This window comes from Ambystoma mexicanum, chromosome 4q, assembly GCF_040938575.1.
Source record: "Ambystoma mexicanum isolate Mex_15411 chromosome 4q, UKY_AmexF1_1, whole genome shotgun sequence".
NCBI classification, from domain to species: Eukaryota; Metazoa; Chordata; class Amphibia; order Caudata; family Ambystomatidae; genus Ambystoma; species Ambystoma mexicanum.
In genome coordinates this window covers 1057549171-1057566500 of record NC_090928.1, presented here as the reverse complement: position 1 = coordinate 1057566500, position 17330 = coordinate 1057549171, and the positions used below count along the sequence as shown (strand labels likewise).

The following is a 17330-nucleotide window of genomic DNA, read 5'->3' as shown; positions in this document are numbered from 1 at the left end:
GTTAAAACTGGTAGAAATTTCCTGACCATCAAAGAAAGTAGCAGTAACAAATTTTCTGTCAAACATTTACCGCACTACCAAACACATGTTGTGTCGAGTTTGAGAAGAGCTCCTGGTTCGCCTCGTACACATCCAGTACCATCAGAAAATAGTAGCGCATAGTTAATGTGGACTGCCCAACAAAAAAACTAGAGATTGAGGCAATGCACCTAGAAGTACACTTGTGTATTGATAGAAAAGAAAGTTACAAAATAAGTGAAAAGATTGGCAGTCAGCTTTTACTTAGGGAAATATTTTAGCAATAAACATTCACTTTTAAAAATGTAAAACTAATATTTATGTTCGCCTTTACAAAGAGTTTGCAAAGAGTCTTACAAACGTAAATCAAACGTATAGAGTTGTGAAGGCAGCGGCGGGGGCAGCAGGCATGATCATCTTAAGAAGCCTGCGCCATCTGCCATTGCCCCCTCCTGGCGACTTCCTAGTGCAGCTTGACCCCTGAAAGCCAGATGAACCAGCAGTTATTAAGAGCCCAGGCCTGCCGCTCCCTGAACCCACGGCGCAGTGGACCTCCAACGATGATCAGACCCCTTGCACAGAGACTCCAGCAGGCTGAGGCAGCAGCAGACAGCAAGTATACCTGTGCTGCCACCTGTCTTTCCTGAACCCATCCTACACCTACTTCTTCGCTGGAAGTCAGGTGAGCAGGCATCCATTAAGAGCCCAGTTCTGACTTTGCAGACCTGTTAATTGTGTCCCCGCCCTTTTCCAGTCATGTGACCATACAGCCCTGGAGGTTTCCAGAGACTATGAGGCCTGTCACACAGAGACACTAGGAGGCAGAGGCAGAGAGGGGCAGCAGGTAGGGTCATCTGAAATATCTGGTGACTCCTGCCTTTGCCTCATCCTGGAACTTTCCAATAGCTGGTGCCCTAGACGTCAGGAGAGCAGGAAGTCCATAAAGCTCAGACCTACTTCTTGACATTTTCTCGGACCATTCTCTAGTCAGCATACATAACCTCCCTACTCGTACCCAAAAGAACCCTGTTAAAAGGCACACTTGTTGAGGCAGCAGGGGAGGTTGTAGGTTCCTTTATTAAGTCTTGGTGTATGAGCTTAGAGTAGTAAGTTAAACAGGAGATCTTGATGAGCCCACCGGATCCCACCACTTAGGCTGAACTATTCTAACTGCATAGCCTGGAACACAAGCCTTCAAATGTACACATATAAACCTTCCAAGCATTCGGGGAACATTCTCTCAGTGACATCACAGCAAGATATTATCAGGCATACTCAGGCACAGCTACAGGATATAACAATCCTACTCGATCTCTTATTCTTATCCTCCACTTTTGACTCTTCTGCTCTCCCTATTAACGCCTACCCATCCTAGTACTCACTTAGGCAATTCAGCAGCTGTTTCCCCTACACTCCTGCTCCACTTTCGCCCATCCACCAGCTGAAGAAGCCTGTCACCATACTCTCTTATTTAGAGCATGACAATACCTACCTCCAAGCTCCCTCTCCTCTACTTGCCCATTCTAATGACGTTTGTTTGAGTTTAACAACACACTGGATACCTTCATTTATGGTTACTATCTTATTCGCTACTTCACTCCCTCCCGCTTATGCCCTCAATCATAGTTCCTCCACATAATCATAGATCACTCCCCGAATCTTCTTAATGCCTCTAACGACTCTCTTCATGCCCTCTCTATCACTTTTGAGTCTGCTGAACCCTATTACTACTCTGATCTAATACCATGTTGCTTCAATCATCGTCAGAAAACACCAATGACCCTTAAGGCCTTCTCCCCTCAAAACTGCGATTTATCTTCCCCTCTCCTTGCTAATGACTTTGCCTCCTACTGCTCCTTCAACATCCCAAAGTATTCAACACCCTATTTACCCTCTTCTTTGTCTCCACCTTGTGTCACCACCACATTTTCTTCACTGTTCGACTTCTCGCTCACACCCAACACCAACACTAAACTCAGACCCGTCCCGCACTAATCCAACTCATCGTGTGCCCCAGTTGATTCCTTCACACCACAAATGATCAAGAGGTTGCATCTTGTCACCTCTTTGCACACGTCCTCTCTCTTTTATTTGTCCTTTTCAACAGGCATCTTCCCAGCCAGCTACAAATAGCCACAGTCATATCATACTCAAGAAACAGGAAAATCGTCTTTCTTCTACCCCGCCACTCCAAAATCCTTGTGGGAGTCGTCTTCAACTATGTCGTTAATTACATTGAGGTTAACACACTATGTGAGCGTCTCCATTAAAGGGTCCAGAGTTAACACTCCACTGAAACTGCTCTCACCCACGTCTCTGACTTTCTAAAGGCTGATCACTGCTCTCTCCTCTCCTCTGTCCTCATCCTCCTTGATCTCGCTGCAGGTGTCTACACTGTGGATCATCTCTCGCTCAACACAGTCCTTCCCATCTGTAGGCTTCATGGACACTGTACACACGCGAGAGGCCTCCTTCTTCTACAACAACACATTTTTGTATCTCATGGGACAGTAACACATCCTCCCCCCATGCCAATTTCAGTGGGCGTCCCTCAGGGGTCAATCCATGGACAATTCCGTTTCACCCTCGACACATCCTCCCTGGGTAAATTCATCTCATCCTTCGATTTCACTGCTACGTTTTTACTGATGCCACTTTTTCTCTTTGCCCAAATGTACCCTTTCAGTCGCTGAGAGAATCCCCGGCTGCCTCACTCCTACCTTCCAGGTTTTATTATTAATATTATTATTATGGTATTTATTGAGCGCGGACCTAGCTTCGACAAGCAACAGAGCGTTTTACAGAGGTACGCAACAGTAGAGATGCATAACAGAGCGCTTTTCTGAGGTAACGAAAGAACAGATATAAAGCAGGGGGGTAGGATACAGAGGGATGCAGAGGAGGGGTACAGCTATACCAGGTGGCGGGGAGGAGAGGGGTGGATGGCGTCTAGCAAGTCATGGGGCGCGGCGGGCCACGTGATGGCCTCTGTGTTGAGGAGAAGAGATTCCTTGAAGAGGTGGGTCTTGAGTTATTTTCTGAATTGTAGGAGCGTGGGGGTGAGTCTGATGCTGACGGGAGGAGGTTCCGTAGTCTTGGGGCGTTTTCAGAGAAGGCTTGTTTTCTCCTCCTTTACTTTTTACGGTGGAGGAATTCATGTCTGAACTCTGAATTACTGAACACGTGCAAGGAAAAGGTTTTAATCAGGCTTCATATATTGGTTTTCGAAACAATAACTGGATTATTGGTATATCCTAATGATTTCAATGTAGGATTCAACATAACAGCTACGTATTTTTATTTGTATTTTTTACATTTTTAAAGCGCTCACACAGCCCGCAGGCATGGAGGCACTGTTACAGGAATTGTTTGTTCTTTTAGTTGCGTAATTGTTTTTTTTTTTTGTCTTAGTTGCGTATTTAGAACACGCTTAAACACCCAGAGGGTTCCAAGCATGGACCCGGTGGTTGTGTTGCTTCGTGTCGTCTTGCTTCCAAGGCGCAAGGTGGTTTCAAAACTGTTTTTTTTTTAATTTTTATTGTATGGCTGTATTAAAACAACCTTTCAATAAACACATAATACATTTTTAAAAATACATTTGAATTACACTTTTTTTTACAAAATTTCAAAAATTCATCACAGGCAATAATAAAAGGAACAATTGTGCACTAATAACTATCTAGTCCGCTGCTTTTTAGAACAATTCATTTAAGAAGCCAGTTGTTGCTAGTCTGATTGCCATTCGTCTTGCACCAAAAGATTTTAGCCATAGTTCCTCAGGGTCAGTAATGGTCTGCTCTTTAAAACAATGCAAGAAGTATTTACAGCGCATAGTAGACAATGCTGGACAAAAAGCGATGACATGCTTCAGTGTTTCAATAGAGGTACAGTCTTTACAAAATCGGGAAACATTCTCATTGATGTCTAATAATTTCCGTCTGACTAATATATCTTTGGTATGCCAAAGATTAAGGCGAAAGCGCATATAATCGTCTCTAAATTTAGGAGATGGATATTTAATAATATATAATTCAGTGGCTCTGAACCTCTTTTGGCCAAACTGAGCTATATTCCAATCATTAATTTGATAGCATTTGTCCAGGGTATATATACAATCTCTTTGGTACAATTTTATTTTAGCCCGGTTTGGATTATGGATCAAAGTATCAAGGGAAATATCAGCATCAATGAGAATATTTAATGCGGTATTAATCCATTTCTTTGGATACCGATGATCAGAGGATGTTAGATATTGTCCCAAAATATAAGAGATGTACGTATGTTGCAAAGATATTATGCACTTTCTCAAAAATGCTATCAGTTTCCACGCAACAGCACTAAATTAAGACAGTAACCCTAGTTCGAATCTAAGAATGGCAATAGAGACACATGTAGGGAGATTAAAAAGTGAGCACCAATACCTGCCTTCCATTTTGTCCCAAAAAGATCGTGATAGCATCGGGGCAGATTCAGATCCATATGTAATCATAGGTTTAACCTTCATAGTGTAAAATGCTAATATATGATTACATGTGAATTTTCCAATTTTATATAGTATAATTGGAACACTTTATCATTTTCATTGCAACCAATCATCGTGCCCAAATATCGGTATGATGATGTAATCAAAATTGGGTCACAGTTAATAGACCAATTGAATTGAGAATGTTTGGTCATTTTGAACTTATGACACATCATAATTTGGGTTTTAGTTAGATTGATGGTCATGGCATTTTCTACAGTATACTCGGTCAACCCATTGATCAACCTTTGCAATCCAGCTGGAGTTTTTGAAAGCAAGATGAGGTCATCTGCGTAAAAAATCCAGGGTATCTGCTCAGTGCCTAGTTTGGGAGCATTGGAGTTAATGTTCTTAAATTTATCACCCATGTCTAGGATAAATAGGTTGAATATTGTAGCCGCCAGAATGCACCCTTGCTTCAGTCCTCGGAATGTTAGGAGGGGAGGTGTCAATAAACCATCAAGGGTTAAGCGAATACAAACTGACGTATTTTCATGCAGAAGAGCAATGAGTTTGACCAATGATTGTGGGCAACCCATTGATGACAATTTATGTAGCATCAAATTGCGATCTATAGAATCAAAAGCCTCCTTAAAGTCCACAAAGGATATATAAAGGGACTGATTTTGTTGATGTCAGAGAGCATTAATTGATGTTAAGGTAACAATATTAATGGCCGTTCCCTTACCTGCAACAAAGCCTGTTTGGAACCTATCTCGCATATTTGATGATTTGATCCATTGATTAAGGTCTCTTAGAATTAAGGAGGCAAATATTTTGCCCGGGACGTCCAGCAGGGCGATAGGCCTATAATTGGCAGGATCATGTCTATCGCCCTTTTTGTAAATAGGGACAATCAGTGAAGTACACCATGAGCTAGGAATCTTTTGAGTGGTTATAATTTGCGAAAAGATTTCAAATAGGATCGGTGCCCATACGTCCGGAAATTGTTTTAACATAGCATTAGAGAGCCCATCCGGGCCAGGGGCACGCAATCTACTGGCCTTGTGGATGTAATAAAGGATGTCATCAATAGTAAAAGCAATCGAAAAGGGGCCCTCTAGATTAACAGGTGGTATATGATTGGCAGACGGTGGAGGCGCGTAAAGACGGGAAAAGTGGGCTCGCCATGCTGCAGGAGCAACATCATTAATCTGCATTTGACACTGTGAGGTTTTATAGGTTCCAGTTACTAGGGACCAGCACCCTGCAGAATTTTTTGTTAGAACTTTAGCCAACATTAATTCACCATCTTTCTGGAACAGAGTCGATCGATAAGATCTTCTCCAGTTCCTATATTGAGTCTTAATAGTTTTACACGCAGCCCACCGCTGGTCAACGGGTAAGGACATAGCCAGTTCTTTTTCTTTCCTAAATAGATTTTTTCCCATCTGCATATTTATATCAAAACAATGTAGAGCAGTTGAAGATCTCGGTAACTTTTGTGTTGTAGCAAACTGGTGTATTAGTTTTGAATAGTCACAATCACCATTATTTTGATTTCGGGAGATCATACAAGAGGTTTTAAATAAATCCGTAAAATGCAGTAGCTTACGTCTAGACCACCGTAGTCAGTTCCGAGCAGAGTTAGCCTCAAATGTACCCTTCATAGTGATATACTTAGGGGAATAGATAATCTCATCACTATATAGCCTGTTTAGGTTCAACATGTTGTGGTCACTGTCAGAGGTTACCAGGACCTCAATCCCTTTTAATAGATTGAATAAGTCATGGCTAACATATAGAATAATCAATGATTGCCATAGAATTACCTCTTTTCCAAGTAGGGTGAGGGGGACAGTCTTCTGGAAAGGACCCATTCACCATAAGCATATCTTTCGATTGAATAAACATATTCCAACACCGCAAACGATCATCCAAAGATGTTTTAGGTTTATTTAAACAATGCAAATTCAAATCTCCTGCTAAGATAACATGGCACTGCTTGGGATGTCGATATATTTTCTCCCATACGTTTTCTTAAGCTCTCAAATATGAATCCGTTGAAAAGGCTGCAGGATTCCAGTATGTATTAATTATGAAATAATGAACTTCTGCGATGGTTAATTGCACAAATTGAATATTTAAAATAGAATGATAACCATCCCAAGACGGACAATGCAGAAGCCATGTTTCCTGTAGTAGGATAATATCATATTTTCTAAGTTTAGTAGAGGATGTAGAAAAAAGATGGCGAAAACCTCTAGTATTCCAAGTCAGAAACGAGATCTGTTTGCAGGAAGTTGGTTTATCTTTGAGAAGTGGAACATTGGCATTTGCACGGCTGCTTAATCTGTTGGGCATTAAAATTCATTTTAGAAGATTCACTAATTGATTGTTGTTCATTGACATACGGGACGATCTTTGACGTGTCTCTTATATTATCAATCAAGAGTTCAAAACCCATGTCCCACAGCACGGATCGGGCGGCCCATATAGTGTTTAGCACTACTCTTGAGCGCATCCAGATTTGTGCTGTAGAAAGATCATGACTTGATGGAAATTCCACTTGTTCGTAACACTTGAGTTGATATCCTCAAGAGCATAAATATCACTAAAGATAGCCAATACACAAGAACGATTTAAATTGTAGGCTGGGAACGGTGTAGATCTGTATTTAATTACTAGTGAGTGAAGATTACTTTTTGTATCTGGTTTTTTCTGGCCAGACTGTTTTTTGTCAGTACTAATAACAGGCGCAGTTAAAGGCAGAGCCCGTTCCATCACAGAAGTCTGAATTTGCTTTTCATTGGGAATAGTAGTAGATAAATGCTGCTTTGTTGGTCTTTCATTACATAGGGCAACACTTCTATTCTCAGCTGGTAGGTGTTTCAGCATATATTGCTCTATAGCTGAGGATATAATATAATCCAAAGTGGGGGGCATCGTAGTGAAATTACAAAGGCCTGATTTATTCTCAGACATCATAAGTGGAGGGGACAAATCTTGAGGTACTGTCTTCGATGGAAGAATACAGGGGCCTGATTTATTTTCAGACATCATAAGTGGAGGGGGCAAATCTTGAGGTACTGTCTTCGATGGAAGATTACAGGGGCCTGATTTATTCTCAGGCATCATGAGTACAGGGGGCAAATCTTGAGGTACTGTCTTCATAATTAATGGGTGAAACAGTTGGGGTAACGTAGCTTTTTGTGGTAACGTAATAGAGCCATCTTTCAAGTTATTAACATCAGTGGTGTTTGTTTCGATGGGAGGCGGGTTAGTAGATTTAGTATTCAAATAGAGATCTATCTCTTTGCATAGCTCAGCTCGTTTTATACACAGTTCAGTAGCCTCTAATTGTTTGTACAGTAATAATTTGACTCTGTGAGTTAGGTAGAATCTTGGGCTTATTCTCTATCATGGCCAAGATATTATTTAAGGGAGAATATTCTGCCAGTTCTTTCTCAGCAGAGAGCTCTTTTGATTTATTTTCAGCAGTAAGTTTGGCATATTTATTTTGAACTGCTTTAGCCGCCGTAATGATTTTATTATTTTGTTTTGTATTTTGTTTTGTAGGTAACTTCAGCCCCTTAAAAAAGGATTTTGCAATAGATGAGGGGATGTGTTGTTTGGGGCGGTTTTTAGTTTTTTTCCCCATGGGCTTCTTATCAAAAGCCCCAATAGATTTGGGTTGGAATGGACCCGAAAAAATTGTAAATGGTTCTCTAAGAGGCTGAAGTTTGGCTCCAATGTTGTTTGCTGGACCAGAAGTCGATAACGAGCATTCAGGAACAGCATTCTTAGCGGGGGAGCAGATTTCCTGTATTATTTGCGGAAAAAAGGGGAGGCCTGAAATGCCCAAAGGCGCCAGGGTTACAGTAGGAGACTGTACTTTTTTAGACAGGTTAGGAGTAGGTCCTATGTTTGTTTTTTGGCATTGTAAAAGTAACCGAGATTGCCATCTGGTTAGCTTCATAAGTTGTTTATCTTGTTTTTGGAGTTTGTCATTTAGAGTTTTATATAGTTTAAATAAAGAAGATATTGCTAAATTCATCGCATGCAGGGTGGTTTCAACTAATATTGACGAAGAAAGTGATGCAGTGGAGGAAGGTAGCTGAGAAAGAGGGAGAGGGTCAGGTTGAGCATCAAGAATAGGGGCGATTTGAGGCCTTCGCGGAGTAGGAGCTGTGTAAGAGGAAACTGACCTTGATTTCTCATCATCCGAATAGATGAGAGAAACTTCGGGTAATTCATAGTTAATGTCGGATTCCAAATTATCCTCATTGAAGGGTGAGTTAGAGTGTAATTCGATAACGACTTGGTCCCTCATAGAGCCATCATGTAAAGATACAACAATAGGTTTAGCGGATGTATCCGATTCAGGTAGCACACTTGAAATAGGTAAAGGTACAGATGGGACTGAGCCTAATCCAGAAGTGAGTTTCCTAGAGAAGCCCAGGTTCTGAGCCTGAGGCGTTTTTGCAGTCAATTGTAAAAGTGGTGGGTTATTATTAGCACAAGAAGTTATATCTGGGTTAGTAGAAGGAGCTGACATGGTGGCTAATAACCGGGGGCTTCTTTTTGGTAGAAATGATATCTCACTACCTTTTAACATTGTAACATCAGAGACAAAACATAATGGATTATAAATTGTCGAAGGGATAAAATTATTAGGTACCTGTACGTCTTTGGGTAAGGGGCAAAACATCTGTTGAATATCACGGGAAACAACTTTTGGCTTAGTTCTATCAATTTTAGAACGACGTGGGCGCGTAGCAGAGCGTGGCCGTGGAGTACTTCCCATTTGCTTACGTTTCTGATTTACTGGAGATGGAGAGGACGGGGCCAAATCCGACATGTTTGATCTCAGGAAGTAAACACAACGTCGCATTTATATCCCAACTATTAAACAATTAAATTCGTACACAATAGAAAAATAGAAATCTATTATTGGTTAAAAAGGTAGTAAAGTTAAAAAACACAAGGTACACAGATTAAAAATCAAGCGTAGAGGCAATGCCCACTGCACGCTGCACAGTTAACAGCCAACAGTCACTTAGGAATCACTTGTGAAGCGCGCGCTGAAGCGCGTTCACGAGGTAGTTGAAGGATTGGCGGGAGAAAATGGGCGGGTGTAGGTGGAGCCAAAACACTCTAAAACCGAAATACAAACAAATTAGCCGTAAGCGGCACACAGACGAAAAGTTCAAAAAGTTCAAAAATTCATTGTGAAAGTTCGTCACAGGTGGGGGTGGTCAGGCATACCATATGGTCCAATAGCAGTCTCGCAGGCACGGTCGCAGTCGCTGAAGCGAAGACCATGAGAAAGAAGCCGGCAGCACCACAGCCCAACACAGCCAACAGTCACTTAGGAATCACCTGTGTTGCTTCGTGTCGTCTTGCTTCCAAGGCGCACACGTTACCGCTGAGCTATCCTCCCATGACGTAATCCTCTAATTCTCAACAATGTGAGAAGTACTCCACTGAAAATGAACAAAAGCCAAATAACTTGTTCTATGTAACTCACCGAGAACGTCCACACACAGGTTTTAGCGCTTTTGCCATACAATAATATTCATTTGCACATTGGTCTGATCCAGAGGCGTTGCTAGGGGGGGGTTAAGGGACTATAGCCCCGGATCTTTTGGTTGTAGCCCCGGATAGAAATTCTGGGGCAACAACCAAAGGCTAGCTAGCCCCCAGTCCTGACAGTCCCCACATTAGCATAGCCCCTGAACTTTTTCAGACCAGGCCAAGCAACACCCCTGGTCTGATCCCACCCATAAGGGATTTAATTTGCGTGAACGTCTTAGCATTTCTGTTGAAAAGGCTGAGGGCTACTTATAGGGCTACGGATACAACAAGCTGACATTTCGCTCTCAGAAAAAAAATCAAACCCTCCCACATATATTTGCCTAAACGATCACTCCTTGCCTCTATGCATATACCCTCTTACTCCCAAAGGTGTTAAGTATAGAAATGCCACTGACCATATGAATACCATTGAGGGGGCTGAGAGATTGGGCGTGTCTGGCTATAAAACCACTTGATGTGCTTCTGACATGCCCTACTCTGGGAAACGATGTCCTTGATTGTTGATCACCTATGAGAAATGTCTGCCTGTCAAATAGGCAGCTGTCCCAAAGAATTTGATTTAACCCATGAAGATTGCCAACAGAAAGTCCCTAAATCCTGCCCTCTAAGCCCTACCACCTCTCCCTTCTAAAGTGAGTATCCCACCCGCACAGAACTCCACAGTGAACTGTAGTATTTATTTCATGTAAAATTGTGGTACAATATTATGTGTACTACCCCATACAAGTTTTTAATTAAAGCAACAAGTGCATTTTTCAAGTTTGTTGCACCTAGGAGGAAGTGCAATGCTAAGGGGCTTAATACTGAAACACCGACATAGTTGAAGGACAACAGTCCATTCACAAATCCCATGCCTTGGACGTCTTTGGTCTACCTTATAAAGTGTGTCTCACATTCTGCGCTGCACTGTGGGGAGCGGCCTAATGGCGGCACAGCTGTGATGAAGCAGCAGTCTGCCGGCCATTCTGGGAGCTTTACTACTTGTATAGTCAATTAACCCAGTGACAGACGATGTGTTTTCTGAAACGCCTACGGCTGGGTAGCCCCCGAATTATGTGTGTAACATTCACTCCACATTTACCTGTTCATAATTCACTTTATTATTTTGCCACCCCATTCCGCTGCCTTCTGTTACCGCCAACATTTAACGTTTTCCCACATCCTACTCTTGGACCAGGCCACTTTTGATCTCTGCCTGGGCAGTGCCAGGATTATTAGTCTGTAATTTCATCTGTGGTGCAATAAAAAGTCATGCCCAGGAAATTAAACTTATACCTTTGCCGTATTGCCCTTCACGCTCCCAACACTACACGCAAGGCACTGAAAACTCAACTCTTCCAATAGCCACTGCCCCATAGGCGCACGCCCGCTTCAGCTGTGATGATCTAATGTCTTTGCTATTACTAACAGAACGCACGCTGTGAACTGTCTGTAAAACGTTCATGCATACTGTTGTTCGCTTAAGCAAATGTCCTGTAACAGCGCCTCGATGCCCGAGGGCCGATGAGCGCTTTATAAATGCAAATAAATAAATAAATATTTTTTAGTTTGGAATATTAGGTGGTGCTTAAGCGCCACTTATGTGCCAATGTGCTTTTAAACTTCTACGTGGTGTTTCATTGCAATACAAAAGGACAGTAATATAACATTAACATTATTTTTGAAAGGTACATGGCTGAAGAAAACCAAGTTAAAATAGGGAATTGCCCTGGCATCCTATAACTTTCGATGGCAAAACATGCTTTTTGGATGGGTAGATAAAAAAGAACCATGCCATGCAATGTGTGCCCTTCTTTACACAGAAATTAATATTCTTTCTCCTATAGTAGCAGAGTTTCCCTGCTATCCTGGATCTTTTTTAAGCAGTCAAGGAGTCACTGAAATATTGAAAGAAACAGTAAACATCCGACTTAGAGGCACATGAACGGTGTTTGCTAACCATGGCCCAATGTACTTGGCATGTACCGCTGCTTGAAAATTCCGTCCACATTTGCATTTCACAAACTTGGCTCCATCTTGAAAGTTGATGCTAAACCTGCCTACTGGAGGGTCTGAAAACCCGCCATTGTGCTTTATTTTTTTTACCTCGTGGTTTTATGTAAAGTGGGGGAGGAATATATTATGGGTGGAATGGGCACAGATCCGACAAGGACCTCCTACCCAGGCTCTGGGTTGCCAGCGAAATAGAGGACGGAGATTGGTTTGGTGGAAAGCCAACATTTGGGTTAGTTGAATCTACATGACATTATTCATTTTTCCCCCCATGCAGTTAAACTTTGTTCAACCATAGGAAACATGGGCAGGGTATTTTTGCCAAAAGTTGTAGTCGCATATTTAGGAGCATATTAACTGGATGCACATCTGTTTTGATTCCCAGTTTGGTTCATCAGTAGCAGCCTGGGTGTGTGACAAAAAACACTTAATAACTTATATACATGCATCTAAATGTGTGAGGGAAACATGCTATTTAACCAGCGTCCCTCGCTGGCTTAAACGTACCTAATACCCAGAGGTCTCTAAGCACGGACACAGGGATCAAACCTGTATTGCTCTGCATCATTTTGCTTCCAAGGTGAGCGCTTTGCCCCTGAGCTATCCTCCTGCGACTATCAGTGATTGTTCTACACTAGTGCAGGGGAGGTTACAGGACACAGACAAGCTGTGGAACTGGCGGCACTTGCAAAAAGATATAATTTGTGTGCAAGCAGTTGGAAGCTATGCAAGGTGCCCATTTCTATGTCAAAGATTACAGTAGGGAGGCAATAGCGTCTCCGCACTTTGTCTATGTGTTTCAGTCAGTGATTGGTTTTATCTGTGGTAATCTGCTGCAGGGCATGTGGAAAAAAGATGAGCATTTCGCTGTGTGCCCTTGGAATAAAGAACTTGAATAAAGAATGTGCCTGTTAGGAAGAATTCTCTGTTTAGGCTGAATTTCCTAACCCAGTGAGTCCCCCAGCAGCTTTGCTGGATTTTGTGGGGTTTATTTTTTTCTCCTGCCAAGAGTGAGACTCTTTTATCCTCACTCTTGGGCATGACTTGAGAGTGTTCTCTGTGACTTGCTGTGTGCTTATGGGCTGGGGGGGTAATTTTCCCCATAGGCCATCATTGGTTTTTGAATGTGTGTTACATAGCACCCTCAGTGCAGTAGCACAGGGGTGTCTTAGAGACCCCCAAACATAGACTCCACACCCTGGGACTGACTACTGTCTCCCTGGGTCTGTAAAGTTACCATTGACTTTACTAGTCTTAACTTAGGAACTCAACCAGTACAAACCATCTTACTGTGGAAGTACTGGTAGGGGCAATTAGATTGCCCCTGGGTCTGTTGTCGAGGGGGTACTGTCCCGTCCCCCCTCGCCGAGTTCTGGCTGGTGGCAGTGGATACCACGGAAATATTCCACCGGAATATTTCCCAATGGGATTTCCCATTGGTTTTTGATGCACCACTTTTGGTGCAATGTTAAAGATACCGCCGGTTTATTTATTTAATATAAATTCACCGGTTGGGATTTTTTGCCGGAACTCGCCACCAAAATGGCGTCTAGGTTCACTTCAGTAACCCTGAACCCGAGTCGAGCCTTTGTTCCACTTTTGGCGGGCTTCTGCATAGAAGCCCTCCAAAGTGGTGCCATTCTGTCTGGGTACCACAGGGGGTGCGGGAGGGGGTATAGGCACCCTGGACCGAGTTGCCTTGCCAACTCAGGTCGCACTCTAGTGTGATTGGCCCAAGTGGTGAGCCACCCCGCTCACCACTTAGCATGTTTGAGTGACAGCTAGGCTGTATGAATGGGGGTTTGCTGCATAAAAGCAGGTTTTTTGGGACTGGTTCTTCAGAAGTCACCACAGGACCTAAGAAGCCGAAGAGGGAGAAGCCGAGCCGACCTGCCAAGACGTCACCACCGGTGAAGCCCTGCAGAATCGTCTCACCACTTTTCCCGACGACAGAGGAGATCTCCCGCCGGAGAGTCTTCTTCCCTCAACTGGTGGGGACAACCAGTTGCTGCCTTCTTTTCGCCGTCCCGATACATCTCGTGGCCACCTTGCCTGTGCCAAGCACCCTGGCAACCGGGATACCACTTTTTACCTCAACCGCGAAAGAGGGGTAAAAATCCTTTGTGACCGGAGAACTCCATGGCTGGCCTCATCCCTGGTAGTGCAACGACCTGCAGCCTTCCTCCCCGTCGAGACCACCTCTTCCTCGGGACGACGCCGCGACTTGCACCCACTACCAGGAACGACTACCACCGCTGGAGGTAATCTTCCCACTTTTAAAGGTACTGTGATCCACCCGGCCTCCCTTGCCACCGATTGTACGGGGTAGATTTAGCCCTCGGCTCTCGAACCTGGGTAGGTCTGGGACACCCTAACTAAACTTTTCAGAACCATAGAAAAACCGTTATCTACTCACCTGCAAAGACTTGTGACAGTGTGTGATCTTGGGCACATTTTCGCCTGGCTCCCTCTAACGCGGGCCCCAAACTAATTCCCCTTGTTCCACTATTGACTGTCTTTTGTCAACCTCATGTGAAAAGTGTTTTACCTAACTGCGCTCTTTATTTCTGCCTTTTCCCTCTCTTTTGGTAATACTTGTTGGAGTACCATCTAACGTTAAGCGCTCACCTCTGGTTGGAAATAAGTGGTGTTAACTTAGAATTGTCCAACAAATGATTAGGGATGTACATGAGTAATAGTAACTGTGTTTGACTCTCTTATCTTTTCTAATGTTCTAGTGTAATTTATGAGTGTACCTTTAATAAATAAGTTTATACTTTTACACCTAGCCCTGGTCAGTGTTTGCTTGTGCTATTGTACCTTTGTACCTATTATGTATCCTCTGTATACTGCCTAACTCTTCTTGAGGGAGGTCTGATTGCTCAGCCACAGCTACCACAGTGAATCTGTGCGGTGCAGACTGCTACCAAGTGGGTTTACTGCCAACACCTGTAGTCTTAAATCTTTTTCAGTGGTCCCAGAAGGAACTGCACAGGTTTCTGTCTAACACTGGTGAACAGCGGTGGGATCTGTATTGAGTATACACTTTAGAGTACTTTTGAGATACCTTAGTACAACTTACCACAAAGCTTAAGCACAAGAAAGAAAAAGTCATTTTTTTACCTGTCTACTTTGGAGAGTTATAGTCAAGAGTCCCTTGCTACAAAAACTGCTGATTGTCTAAGACTTCTCTGTAAGCATAAGAACCTCATGACTAAAGGAAAGAAAATAGAGCTAATAGAAAGGTTGTTAGAAAACCAAAGTCTGGAGGATGGTCCAGAGGAACCTATCACTCCAGCAAATGTAGAAAGCAGCAATGATCTTGATATGGAACAAAGTATTGATGATCTTGGGTCAGAACCAGAAGAGGAGGATGAAACTGTTGTAGATAGTCCCTCTAGGCATCTGTCTGCTCTACCAGCTGTACCTACTGGACCTTTGCCAGGTCCCACATTTAGCCCTCAATACTTTGAACTGGAGAAAATGAAACTTGAATTAGAGTACAAGAAACTTAATGCTCAAACTGACAAAGAACTAAGGCTAAGGGAAATGGAGCTCAAGTATGAGCTAGAAATGAAGAAATTGTCTGTTGAGAATGCTTCTCTCTCTGGCTCCTCTAGAAGTTCCAGTCCTAAAAGACCCCGGATGCCTAAGGAATTGATTGGTATGTATGAGCCTAAGTTGGATTGGTTGTCTATGTTTGAGTATAATCATGGGCTCCAGAACATCACAGGTAATGAGTTACTCACCTGGTTGTTCTCTAGGCTTCCCCCGGTTGCAACTGATGTGGTAATGGAGTTGGGGGAGGAGGATAGGAAAGAGTATGAATGTGTGAAACTAGCTTTGATAGCTAGGTTTGGGAAGACCCCTTCCCAGTATCTTAAGAGGTTTAGGAGCCTCAAAAAGCATGATGGTACCCCTTGGGCTACCTGGGTGTGTGAAGGGTTGCAAAACTTAGAGGGATGGATTAAGGGTTACAAGGTGAACACTTATGAAGGGATGAGAAATCTTGTAATGATGGAGTCAATTTATGATGCCTGCTCTCCTGAGCTCAGACAGCACTTGGCTGATTCACAGGAATTAGATCCTAGGAAACTAGCTAAGGCTGCTGACTTGTGGGTTGCCAACAGGGCTACTCACAAGGATTCTGGGGTAACTCAGAAGAAGGATGAGGGAAGACAGCCTAAGAAAGACTCCAAAGAGAATTCTAATAATCCTAATTCCAAAGAGGGCCCCAAACAAAACCATAAGGGTAAGCCACCTGGGAAACCACAGCAGAGTAGTATACCTTCTGGTGCTAAACCAGAAGGAGGTCAGAACAAGCCTCCATTCCAAAGGACCTTTGGGGCCTGTTATGTTTGTAAGGCTACTGACCATGTGAAAGGAGATCCCAGATGTAAGGGTAAACCTTCCGGGGTCCAACTTGTCTCCTTAGCCTTCGCTCCAGAGGGGGAAGTCACTATGGCAAGTGCAAACTTTCTACTACTGGCTGATGAACCCACTGGAGTCTCAGCCAGTGTTTCTTTAGTTTCTCTGGGGTTGTGGGAACAACAAAATTTAGATGTGTATAATTCTATCCCAGTTAATACTAAAGAGTATTATAAGGACAGTGTCCACGTGAATGGTCAGGAGACCCCTGCCATCAGGGACACTGGGGCCAGCATAACTGTGGTGGATGAATCATTTTTCAAGGCAGAGGATGTTGCTAAGGCACCCAAATGCCTCACCAAGTTAGCTGGAGGGCCTGTGCAGATGTGTCCCCAGTTACCAGTCCTCATCCAGTGTAATGATATGGCTGTGAAGATACCTGTCAGTATACAATGTGAAGTGCCAGGAAGAGTTCTGCTGGGAAATGACCTGAAAGCTCTTGGAGTTGTGTCACATACCCCCAGACCTCCTAGTAAAAGGTTACGGGAGCTCACCAAGTCTGCAAGAGAGAAAACCCTGCGAGGTTTATCTCAGGAGGTGATGACAGAAATCACTCCTCTCCCACTGGAGCAACTTACTGCAGTAACTACCAGATCAGGAGCAAAGGGGCAACCCAAGACTCCTAAAAAAAAAACCTACAGCAAGCACTCCAGTGCTTCCAACAAGGACTTCCCCGAGGTTGTCCAAAGTTACAACTGTAACTCCACCTCCAGCTGAGGCTGAGAGGGAGGTACAACCCTGTTTGGTTGAACTAGACTCTGAAGAAGAGCTAGAAGGAGGTCCAGAACTTATTGGAGACCTGGACCCGGCTGACCATCCTGAGCTGCAGTCT

The 17330-nt window shown here is 43.3% G+C and overlaps 1 protein-coding gene across 2 annotated transcripts in view; it reads left to right on the top strand.

The window, feature by feature from the left end:
• HHIPL2 (HHIP like 2) overlaps positions 1-17330 on the top strand; it is a 576366-nt gene that overhangs the window by 500853 nt on the left and 58183 nt on the right. The gene's annotated exons all lie outside the window — the stretch shown is intronic.